The sequence below is a fragment of the Hemiscyllium ocellatum genome (genome assembly GCF_020745735.1).
Source record: "Hemiscyllium ocellatum isolate sHemOce1 chromosome 27 unlocalized genomic scaffold, sHemOce1.pat.X.cur. SUPER_27_unloc_28, whole genome shotgun sequence".
Lineage (NCBI taxonomy): Eukaryota > Metazoa > Chordata > Chondrichthyes > Orectolobiformes > Hemiscylliidae > Hemiscyllium > Hemiscyllium ocellatum.
The window spans coordinates 13,873-26,050 of record NW_026867496.1 but is presented as its reverse complement, the minus strand read 5'-3'; the positions used below and the strand labels follow the sequence as shown (position 1 = coordinate 26,050).

At 43.1% G+C, this 12,178-nt stretch overlaps 1 long non-coding RNA gene across 1 annotated transcript; it reads left to right on the top strand.

The window, feature by feature from the left end:
* The first annotated feature begins 2,604 nt into the window (after positions 1-2,604).
* Positions 2,605-9,155, top strand: LOC132807956 (uncharacterized). The gene is made up of 3 exons (XR_009642015.1): positions 2,605-2,764; positions 3,624-3,695; positions 8,350-9,155. It is a non-coding gene; the product is annotated as an uncharacterized LOC132807956 (long non-coding RNA).
* Positions 9,156-12,178: the final 3,023 nt, after the last annotated feature.

The window sequence follows — 12,178 nt, the reverse complement described above, 5'->3', positions numbered from 1 at the left end:
GGAATAACAAAAGAAAAGTATATTCCGCAGAAAGTGGAATTGCTTGTTCAGAATTGTTACCCTGAACTGAGTGTAATGACTTTTGTAATCTCTTTTTACAGAGTATTTGAAGATCTGTAGACGGAAATTTCAAAATCGACAGATGAAGGCCTTGTGGCCGAAGCATTGATTTCTGTTCCTCGGATGCTGCCTGACCTACAGTGCTTTTCCAGCGTCACACTTTTGAACTCTTGACTGTCCAGCATCTGCAATCCTCACTTTCACATCAATGTCTGACAGTGACACTGGGACATCGGGACTGCAATGAATTTTGAGCGTGATTCTGAGAGAGGAGCAAAGCATTTGCTTCTTGCTCAAGTACATTTTCGGAATCCGTGGGACTGGATGAGAGACCCTACGTTGCAGCGCAGTGAGTGTGGATCCTGAAACAGTTATACGGCCTGAAAAGAGGAATTCAAGGCAGGGTGGGGCTGTACCCACATTTGTGTGCAGCTGAAGTTTTGGCCATAGAGAAACCCGAGGAATCCCGCTCCGTAAAGAAACCATGGAAGTGTGGCGACTGTGGGAAAGGCTTCTGTGCCCCATCTGCTCTGGAGACTCATCGGCGCAGTCACACCGGTGAGAGGCCCTTCAGCTGCCCCGAGTGCAGGAAGGGCTTTACCCAGGCATCTGCCCTGCTGACCCACTGGCGGGTCCACACAGGGGAGAGACCTTTCAGCTGCCCCGAGTGTGGGAAGGTCTTCAGCAATTCCTTCGCCCTGCTGAGGCACCAGCGAATCCACAAGGTGGCGGGCAGGCCACTCTCCTGCCCCGAGTGCGGGAAGGCCTTCAGTGATTCCTCCCACCTGCTGACCCACCGGTGGGTCCACACAGGGGAGAGGCCCGTCAGCTGCCCAGAGTGCGGTAAAGGCGTCAGCGATTCCTCCACCCTACAGACCCACAAGCGGATCCACACGGGGGAGAGGCCCTTGAGCTGTTGTGAATACGGGAAGTGCTTTACCCAGGCCTCTGCCCAGCTGATACACCAGCAGTCCCACACCGGGGAGAGGCCCTTTAGTTATCCTGAGTGTGGCAAGTGCTTTACCCAGGCCATCACACTTCAGAAACACCAGCAGGTCCACATAGGGGAGAAGCCACCATCTTTGTTTTTCTTCTTCTTTCCGTCTCCTCTTTCATTGACGTGCGTCATCTGGGCCCCCTCCAATCAGAGCGCACCTTACTCCACCTGACCAATTGCGGTCGGCGCTAGTTGTTACTGACAGATCTTGTGTCCAATTGCCAATTTGGGGTAAAAATGGCGGGAGCCACAATTTCTTTTTCCCTGTGGTTGCACATCTCATTCCATTTGCTTTTCTCTTCAGAGGGGGAGGGGGAATCCCAAAGTAGAGGGCACAGGTTTAGGGTGAGAGGGGAAAAATTTAAAAGGGTTGCAAGGATTAGAACCAAAAGTGTGAAAGTTAATTCACTTCAAGAAAAGCCCTCTCTTACGACCCAAACAAAATATTGTTCACAGCCTATTACTGACTAATCAGGAAGGATGTTGTGAAACTTAAAAGAGTTCAGAAATTACTTACAAGAGTGTTGCTAGGGTTATAATTTCAGTTACATCACACTGTAAATTTTTGCTATAAATTCTGTGTTACAATCGATCTACTATCACCTGATGAAGGAGCATCGCTCCGAAAGCTAGTGTGCTTCCAATTATACCTGTTGGACTATAACCTGGTGTTGTGATTTTTAGCTAGGGTTGGAGGGTTTGTGCTCCAGGGAAAGGCTGTATGGGCTGGGGCTGTTTTCCCTGGAGCATTGGAGGCTGAGGGATGACCTTATGGAGGTTTAAAAGGTCACGACAGGCATGGATAGGATAAAAATATTTTTTTTTCCCTGGGGCAGGGGAATCCAGTACAAGAGGCCATTAGTTTTGGGTGAGAGGGGAAAGATTTAAAAGGGTCCCAAGGGGCAACTTTTTCACGTATAGGTTGGTGTGTGAACTTAATGAGCTGCCAGAGAACATAGTGGAGGCTGGTACAAATACAACAATTAAAAGACATCTGGATAGGTATATGAATAGGAAGTTTTAGAGGGACATGGACAAAGTGCTGGCAAATGGGACTAGATTAATTTAGGCTATCTGGTCAGCACATACCGAACGGTTGTTTTCGTGCTCTACAACTCAATGGTTCTATTTCTCCAGAGCTAGAACCAATTTCACAATCCTAGGAATAGGCCATTTGCCTCTTACACACTGTCCTCAACTGTGGCCTAACTGAGCATATTTTAATTCTTAGTGCTATGTAGTGAGCCAGACTTTATAAAAAAATCTTAAAGCAAAGGAACACTTAGGAGGCAGTGTTTATGATATGGTAGAGTACAGTGTGCAGTTTGAAAGAGAGAAGGTAAAATTGGATGTAATGGTATTACAGTTAAAAGGTAATTACAAGGGCAATGGGAGCAGAACAGCCAAAAATTTATTGGAGCCTAGTGGGGAAGGCAGTAGATTAACAATGGCAGGAATTTCTGGGTGTATTTGAGGACACAGTACAGAGGTTCATCCAAAAAAAAGTATGATTATTGGGGGTTGGGGGGGAGGGGGTTGAAGAAGATAGCCGTGGCTGACAAAGCAAGTCAGGAAATGTATCAACGAAAAAGAGAGAACCTACAATGTGGCCAAGAGCACTGGGAAATCAAATGCTTGGGAAGACTACAAAAAACAAACAGAAGATAACAAAGAGAGAAATAAGGAAGGAGAGGATCAAATATGAAGGTAAGCTGTTTTTTGCAATACATTAAGAAACAAACGAGGCAAAAGTAGAGATTGGGCTGCTCCAAATTGATGATGGAAGGATAGTGCTGGGCAATAAGGAAATAGCTGAAGAACTTAATAAATACTTTGTGTCATTCTTCACAGTGGAAGACATGAGCAACATCCTAACAATTAAGGAGAGTGAAGGGACAGAGTTGAGTATGGTAGCCATTACAAAAGAGAAAGTGCTAGAAAAGCTAAAAGGTCTAAAGATTGAGAAATCTCCTGGTTCTGATGGCTACATCCTCGCGTTCTGCGGGACGTGGCTGAAGAATTATCAGAGGTGTTGGTTGTAATCTTTCAAAAATCACTGGAGTCAGGGAAAGTCCCAGGTGATTGAAAAATCACTGTCGTAAGTCCTTTGTTCAAGAAAGGACCAAGACAAAAGATGGAAAATTACTCGCCAATTAGCCTAATCTCAGTTGTAGGTAAAATTCTAGAATCCATCGTAAAGGATGAGGTTTCTAAATTCTTTGAAGTGCATGGTTTGGGCTGGGGCTGGGGGTGGTGGGTGGGGGGGACTACAGAGACATAGGTTTTCAGTGAGAGGGGAAAGATATGCGTTCTGAGGGGCAACTTTTCCACGCAGTGTGGGGTGCAGTTAAGGAGTAAGCTGCCAGAGAGAGTGGTGGACACTCGTACAATTGCAACATTTAAAAAGCATCTGGATGGGTTTATGAATAGGAAGGGTTTGGAGGGATATGGGTCAGGTGCTGGCAAGTGGGACTAGATTGGGTTAGGATATCTGCTCCGCATGGACCGGTTCGAGTGAAGGGTTTGTTTCTATGCCATACATCTATGACTGTCTATTTGGTTACAGATGCTGCTCCTCCCTCTGAATGAAGATTGAGCTTCACCCCAGACTGCAACTTTCTTCCTTTGTCCAACATCTGTGAGTACAATACTCTCTTTTCTCACCCACTTTTTAAATTTATTTTTCATTCTGGGGTTCAATTGTTGACTTGCAGCAACTGAGTGGAAAGGGAGTGAATCCAGGAAGGGGGCAAACTCTGGAACAGTTGGTCCAGGTCTGTGTCTCAATTGACAATATAGACAGTCAGGAGGCTGGAAGAACACAGCAAGCCAGGCAGCATGAGGAGGTGGAGAAGTCGACATTTCAGGTGTAATCCTTCTTCCGGATGGGGGATGGGTGTCGAACAAGATGCAGATAAAGGGGTGCCGGGGAAAGCTGTTGAAATGGGGATTGGTGAAGTTAGAGGGTACAACCTGATGGTCAGTGGGAGGAAGGAATCTGGTTGGTGGCAGGGAAGAGTGAATGGGAGGGGCAGAGGCTGTGAAGGGAGTTGGGGCTGGGAGGGAAGAAATTAGACAACTCCAGGTGGAAGATGAGGTGTTGTTCCTCCAATTTGTGGATTGGATCGTTGTGGCAATGAAGGAGTCCAAAGCTGATCATATCAGAAAGGGAGAGGGAAGAGGAATTAAAATGGATGGTGACTGGGACATCTGGTCAGCCTCTGCAGACCCTCTTGCCCTTCCTTGTTTGAGCAAAATGCAATCCCTGGCTTTTATCCACACTTCTCTTATGCACATACTCTCTGACACACACACATCCCCAATACTCACCCTCGCACAGACTGATACTCCATAACACTCACTTCACCAAGCAAGCACGCATGCAAAAACACTCACGCACAAATTCACATTGAGACACCTGTGCTGCCCTGCATAGTTTGCAGAAATCTCTTCTCTTCAGAGAATCCCCACAGTGTGGAAGCAGATAACTTGACCCAACAAATCCACTCGACCCTCCAGAAAGTAATTCCCCTACCCCTATTTCTCTACATTCACCCCTGACTTATGCACCTAACCTGGACATCCCTGGGCACTATAGGTAATTTGAGCATGGCCAATCCACCCTAACCTGGACAAAGTTAAAAATCACATAACATCAAGTTATTTGGAAGCACTGGCTTTCGGCACGAAACTCTTTCATCAGGTGGTTGTGGAGAATAAGATCATAAGGGACAGAATTTATGGAAAAACATTGCAGTGTCCTGCCACTGAAATGATATATTGAACAAACCTGGATTGTTAAGTCTTTCATCTTTTGAAATAGGTTGCAGGCTTCATTAATATGTAAATCTCCAACTTCCTGTAAGGCACTTCTCAACATAATTTAAGGTTTAGTAACAAAAGATGACATCTCAGCTCAGACAATGCATTAAATGTGTGAGGTCAGAGTCCAAACCTTGAATCAAACTGGTCCTATTTCCAAAGTCAAATTTACAATATATTATATGTATTGACTGTCTGCAGATTGTACATTTTTAAGCAAAATGGAATGTATCTGCAAATAAACATTCACCCCCATGGAAAGTCTACTTCCGTGCTGTACGTGTCTACCTCTGTTTGATAAGATGCTTCATTTCTGGTGTAAATATTGTAAATCATAGCTGGGTACTAACAGTTAGATGTAAGGGAGAGAGAATCCTCAAGTTGGGCACAATCCGAATCCTGGGAGAGCCCGATTTCTGGTTTGCTTCCTAATGAACAGACATTAAGCACTAGCACCTATTTATTTCTAATGTTTCATTTTTCTTGTTTGATTCCCTGCAATGACTACACTTTTGTGTCTGGTTGGTTGAGAGACTCGGAGATTGTGTGCATTGGGCTTTGATTGACTGACTGAATATTATATTGTTCCAGAATGTGTAAAAAGAGGGGGTGGGGGTCAAAGCTTCAGCAGAAATCCAGTAGAGCTGAGAACAGACTGACATCTTATTCTGTGGGAACAGGGAGATCAGAGGACAGAGAAATGAGAACCTGAAATCAGAGCAGACATCAGACTACCCTGTGGTCAGTACTTTGATTAGCAGTGGCAACCCTCTACCTTTACCTAGCTTCCCATTTGACTACCCCTTTAATATTCAGGATCCAATCCTGTCATCCTGAAGCCATGTTTCTGTAAGGAGTCTCAGATCATAATTATTCTCTTCAATGTGTGCAGACAATTCATTTACTTTTGTTACAATGCAGCACACATGCAGAAACACCACATTTTGTTTCCATTTTTGTGATCTTCAGAATCCAGTTTTGATTGCTAGTATATTTACTCTCCTTGTCCCTTTCTATCATTCTCTGATGTTAATTTCCCATAGCACTACATTGCTCACCAGCCTGAATTTGGATTGACCAGGCTAAATTGCCCATGTCCAGGGATGTGCAGGTTAGGTGGGTTAGCCATGGGAAATGCAGGGTTATAGTTTCATAGTAATGGGAGTAGGCCATTAGCCCATCCAGCCTGCTCCGCCATTCATTAAGATAATGGTAAAACTATCTATTGTCTCAGCTCCTCCTCCCAGCATTATCCCAACTATCCTTAATTAACCTACCATGCAAAAACCTAACCAACTGTGTCTTCAATATACTTAATCAGGCTGTCTCTACTGCTTCCTTGGGCAGAGAATTCCATAGATTGACTACTATCCAGGAAAAATAGTTCCTCCTCATCTCTGTCCGAAATCCAGTCCTCCAAATTATGTGGCCTAGTCTCATCCACCAGGAGAAATGTTTGGATAGGGTAGGGTTTCATCCCTACAGTGCAATGAATTCCCACTTTCCACCAAAGTCCCGTACATAACTGGATATTAATCTACCTACATCTAGGTGGATAGGCTGGGACTTTTCTCACTGCAGCACAGGAGGTTGAGCGGTAACCTTAGAGATTTATAAAATCATGAAGGGGGTAGATGAAGTGAATGGTGGGGATTTTAAGATTAGAGAGCAAACTTTGAAGGTGAGAGGAGAAAGATTTTAAAAAGACTTGAGGGGCAGCATTTTTTTTTAAAAAGAGTGGTTTGTGTGTGGAATGAACATCTCAACACAGTGGTGGATGCAGGTACAGTAACAACATTTAAAAGACATTTGAATAAGTACATGAACAGGAAAGGTTCAGAGGGATATGGGCTAAACACAGGCAGGTATGACTTGTTCAGTTTGAGAACATAGTCAGCATGGATTAGTTGGACTGAAGGGTCTGTTTCTATGCTGTATGATCTCTGTAACTGTACTGGTCTTAAAAGCCATTTTCTCACCTTCCCCCATAAACATCCTCCTCTTTGTAGTTCAAAAATCAGATGAACTCAGCCTTGAATATATTCAATGATCCCCTAACTGCAGGCAGGCATCCCCACTTCTGAACTCAATTCCACTTGCTAATACACCACTTGCATTGCTTGCTGCACCTGACAACTGGCATTGACAGTTGTAGAAGGACGCTGAGGCCCCTTTGTACATCCACACGTCATTCCTGATGAAGGGACCATGCCTGAAACGTCAACTCTCCTGCTTATCGAATGTTGGCAGAGCATTTCCAGCATCACACTTTTCAACTCTGATCTCCAGCATTTGCTGTCCTCACTTTCTCCATATCCCAATGTCACCATTTAAACAATGCACCTCTTTTCTGCTTTTTTTTTAACACCGCAAAGGCTCTAACTTCACATTGGGGTACTATATTTGCCATGTGTTTGCCAATTGTGTTCTTCGGGAGACAGAGGGTAAACGTGGGGAACGGTTTGCCGAGCATCACAGCTGGGTCTGCAGAGGCCGACCGGACCTCCCAATCACACCCATTTTAATTCCCCTTCCCACCTCCTTTCTGACATGACCATCTTAGGCCGCTTCCATTGCCACAACAAACGAAAACTACAAATTGGAGGAACACCACAACATCTTCCATTTGGGAAGCTTACAGCCTGGAGGACTCAACACTGAGTTCTCCAATTTCAAATAACCTCCTTCCCCACTCCTCGAATCCCTTCCCAGGTTCTTCCCTTTCTCCACCCCCACCGACCAACCAGTTTGTACCCTCTACCCATCTCCACCTATCCCCAATTCACCACCCTGCTCTCAGCACACCCTTGTTCTGCAGCTCTCCCAACACCCACCCCCAGTCCTGAACAAGGGTGACACCCAAAGCAAGGAACACGTGCAACACTTGTTGACCCACAGGAACGGATGCAATATGCTCCGTGGTGATGCTGGTATTATTGACAGATTTTGAAGTGTCCAAATACCAAGAGGAGAAAAAAAAAGGTAGAACCACAACTTTTTTCCCCATCTGGCTCGATATTTTGTGGCTTTTGCATCTTGTCTGGCTGCTCAACTTTGTCTTTTCCCTAGTGTTGGGGGTGAAGATCTGCACTAGAAGGCCTAGGTTCAGGGTGAGAGCAGAAAGATATAAAACATACCTAAGGGGCAACGTTTCCATGTAGTGGGTGGTGTGTGTATGGAATGAGCTGCCAGAGGAAGTGGTGGAGGCTGCTACAATTAAAGCATTTAAAAGGATCTGGATGGGTATATGTATAGGAAGGGTTTAGAGGGATATGAGCCAAGTGCTGGCAAGTGGGACTGGATTAATTTAGGATATCTGGTTGGCATGGACGGGTTGGACCGAAGGGTCTGTTTCTGTGCTGTACATCTCTCCCACTCTAAATAATAAAATGTATACTTTGACAAATTACAAACTATCTCCATGTTAATAAGGTTTAGTTACCACACACTTCACTAACCATTCTCAACAGGTCCTGTCCCTTCAATGACTGAGGAACATCCGCCTCCAGAATGGTCACCGGCTCCTGCCTGCTGTACAGCCGGCCGGTGTGGCCGTGACACAGCAGCTGCACCAGGAAGGCGGCGGTGACCAGTGACGGGGGTCTGCCCCGGGCCGCACGGCGCCATTTTCCTAACGGCCGCCGCTTCCCCGCTCGAGCGACTTCTCCTCCCAACCGCCTTCACCCCCGCGTGACGTCTGCACGGGGGGGATGGGCGGGGCCGGGGGAGCCTCACCGTCACCAAGCAACAGCCACCTCGCGCTACAACTGCTGCTCCCTGAAGCGGGAAATCTGCATTTTAAAGGGACATGGACATTTAACGGGCTATTTCTGCAAATAGATTGAAATGGACAAGATTACATTTCAAAGGGATATCTTAATATGCAAAATGACGCAGTCATATCTAAATGAATCTACATTTCGAAGAGACGTTGCCCTATTTTATAGGTAGCTGAAAATGTGTTGCTGGTAAAAGCACAGCAGGTTAGGCAGCATCTCAGGAATAGGGAATTCGACGTTTCGAGCATAAGCCCTTCATCAGGAATGAGAGAGAGTAAATGACCCTTTAAGAGACAGTTATATCTAAAGGGGTAAATATACATTATCGAGGGGCAAGATTGCGCTTAGAGGAACACAACACATTTAAAAGGCATAACTACATTTGAAGGGGCATTTTTATATTTAAAAAGACACATTGAAATCTCATAATTAAAAGTACATGGTAATATTTAGAAAGCATGACCATGTTCGAAATAGTGCAGCCAGTTTACAAGAAAAGGGATTTGGGCTGGGGCACGCGCTGGGTTGGGAGTTGGGGGGGGGGGGGGCGTGGAGAGATTAATTTTTAAGAAAGTAAGCAAGTTATTACAATTTGGAATGATCTTGAAGGGGCGATGGCACCTGCAAGTGGCAAAAGTTAATACAAAATTCTTGAAAAGAACATGATTCCAGATATATGTGGATGCAGGGAAATAATTCAACAAAAGAGCCATTACAAATTTACGGAGCAAACAATATCCTTTTGAGAGATATAAATGGGAGCATCAGTATTTAAGTTGGAATTCCAATTTTTGTTCTTCTCCCAAAATCTGTCGTCAGGGTGCAGTGTAAGCCAGTACAATTTGTTATGCCACAGTAGGTCTTGCAACTCAACCTCATTGTGCCCTCACCCAATATTCATGTGTGTGCTTAACAGTCAAGTTTAAGGGAAAGAGGGGATGATGAAAAATACTGGGTCTGCCAGTGATGCTCACATTCCATGAACAAATAAAACCGATCATGGTGCTGCCATCACTGCATGTGTCAGAATTAAATGATCAGAAAAATTCTGAACTCACGACAAACAGTTTGTGCACAATGACGTTATTTCTACTTATTCTTATAATTTTGATTGGATTTAGTCTGTACCAAATTAAGAGCAGCCTTGGTTTACGTTTCATTGGCAATTCTACATGTTGACTTTCTATTATCACATCTCTTTGACATTCTTATATGTATTTAAATTAATCTTCAGACTGTTCACAACTGAATGACATTAGGCTGTGAATTTTCAGTCTAGTAAAAAGTGTTTTGGCATTTGATGAAGTTATTTAGGCAATAGCAACAGCAAATGAAATATCAAAGAAATACAAAGTTATGAGGAGGGATATATATCTTGTTTAACCAAATACAATGGCAGTGCAGAGAATTTCAGAAATGCGCAATAAATATTCACAGTTATGCAGCTATTATTTGGCAATCGACCAACTCATTGAAATAATTTCAGAATAAGTTAGCTGTTTCATTATTATACATTGAGATATTTTAATTAAAATGTCACAAAGGAAATCTTTAACACAAAGCAAAGTTAGATAAAATACAAAAGTATCTTGCACAATTCGCTTCAAATCAAATCTGTTGAATCACAAAAAGATGATGCTCAGTGTACGAAATGATGGACAATCACTAGTAATTATGGAAAAGCATTGTAAAGAATATATATATCTCAGTTATATTTTAAATTAATATTTACTCTGCCTTGGACAACAACAACTGAAAGTTTTTTTGAACAAATTGAAAACTACAATAGCAAAGCTGTAGAAAATCCACCAGTTTTTTTTTCAGGAAATCCTTAAAGATTTCAGGCTTCTCCAGCTTCAATTAGCTGAAGAAGAAAAAAAATGCATCTGGTTGGAGACGTGAATAGAAAAGAATCAGAGGGATATAGACCAAATGCTGGCAAATGGGTCACTAGATTAATTTAGGATATTTGGTTGTCTGGACTGAAGGGTTTGCTTCTGTGCTCTACAACTCTATTTCACAAAACTAGGATTAGGCCATTCATCCTTTACAGCCTGTCTTGGGCTGTGGCCTAACTGCACACATTTCAATGCAAGTTTCAGAAAGATTTCAGCAGCTCTTTTCAAAAAGTGAACATGCTTTCGGACGTTAACAATGTTTCTGAATATATCATGTAACTATTCTCAAATGTTAAAGATCAGCCAATTCAGAATGTCATTTAAATGTAGAGCTTTTCTAACAATAGGTGTGCATTCTCTCTGTGTCCCAATATCGAGTCAGACTGACATTGTTGTTCGGAAAGCTCTGCATTTAAATGACATTCTTGAAAGTAATTTAAATCAAATTCTGGGATTAACGTACCAAAGAATAGAAGCCCAGTCTAAAATATGAAAGATTTCATCTAAAATTGTTCAATGAAGGACATCTCCATGACCGTGGCCTCCTTTGGCTATAAATTCTGTCATCATGATCTTACTGTCCACGACCTCCTGATGAAAGAGCAGCACTCTGAAATGGAGTGATCAGTAAAAATGTCTCATTTGGATCACTGAAGGTTAGAAATGGAAGCATACCTCTTCAAGGTTACAGTTTGATTTGTCCTTTCAACGTTTTTGAAATTTAAGATGTTCCATTGTAGTGTTCAATTCTGATCCATTAAAATCAGTATCCAGTCTCATCCGAGTGCAGAACCAACTCAACTGACAGAACAAACAAAACAACTTTTTGGTTTGCTTTTTAGATGTGACATCTTCTCTCCCTCCCTCTCTGGTGACCCAATAGGACTACCAGAGCTGGAAGTACCACTCTCGAAATACGTTTGCTGACCTACAGTTTTCTTGTGCTGCTGAACATAAGGATTTAAAAGCTGCTAGCCTGATCTCGCACAAAGCACAAAAACAGACTGTTCACCCGTGTCTGCGCAGAGGAGAAATTTCAGGAGGAACAAATCACAAAATAACAACTGTTACCAGTCCCACAACACGTTTCCCATGGACAAAGTTAAAAATCTCACAACACCAGGTTATAAACCAACACATTTATTTGTAAACACTAACGTTTGGAGCACCGCTCTTTTATCAGGTTGGTTGTGGAGAATGAGATCATGATCATGGAATTTATAGCCAAAGGAGTCCAGTGTCCATGGAGATGTGATATATTAAACAATTTGAGATTAAATCTTCCATCTTTTAGAATGGGTTTCTGCTCTTTGGCATGTTAATTCCTGAACTTGTTTTTAATTACCTTCTCAAGAAAGTCATTCAAATGCAGAGCTTTTCTAACAATAGGTGTGAATTCTCTCTGGGTCCCAATGTTGAGTCAGAGGGACATTTTTCTTAGAAATGTTTTGCATTTAAATTACATTCTTGAGAAGGTAGTTTTTAGATTAGGTTGGGCTGGATTGGCTATGCTAAATTACCCTTATTGTTCAGGATATGCACTGTAGGGTGGATTAGCTATGAGAAATACGAAGGGGGTGGGTCTGGGTGGCAATGGTGCTAAATGCCTTCTTTACCATCCA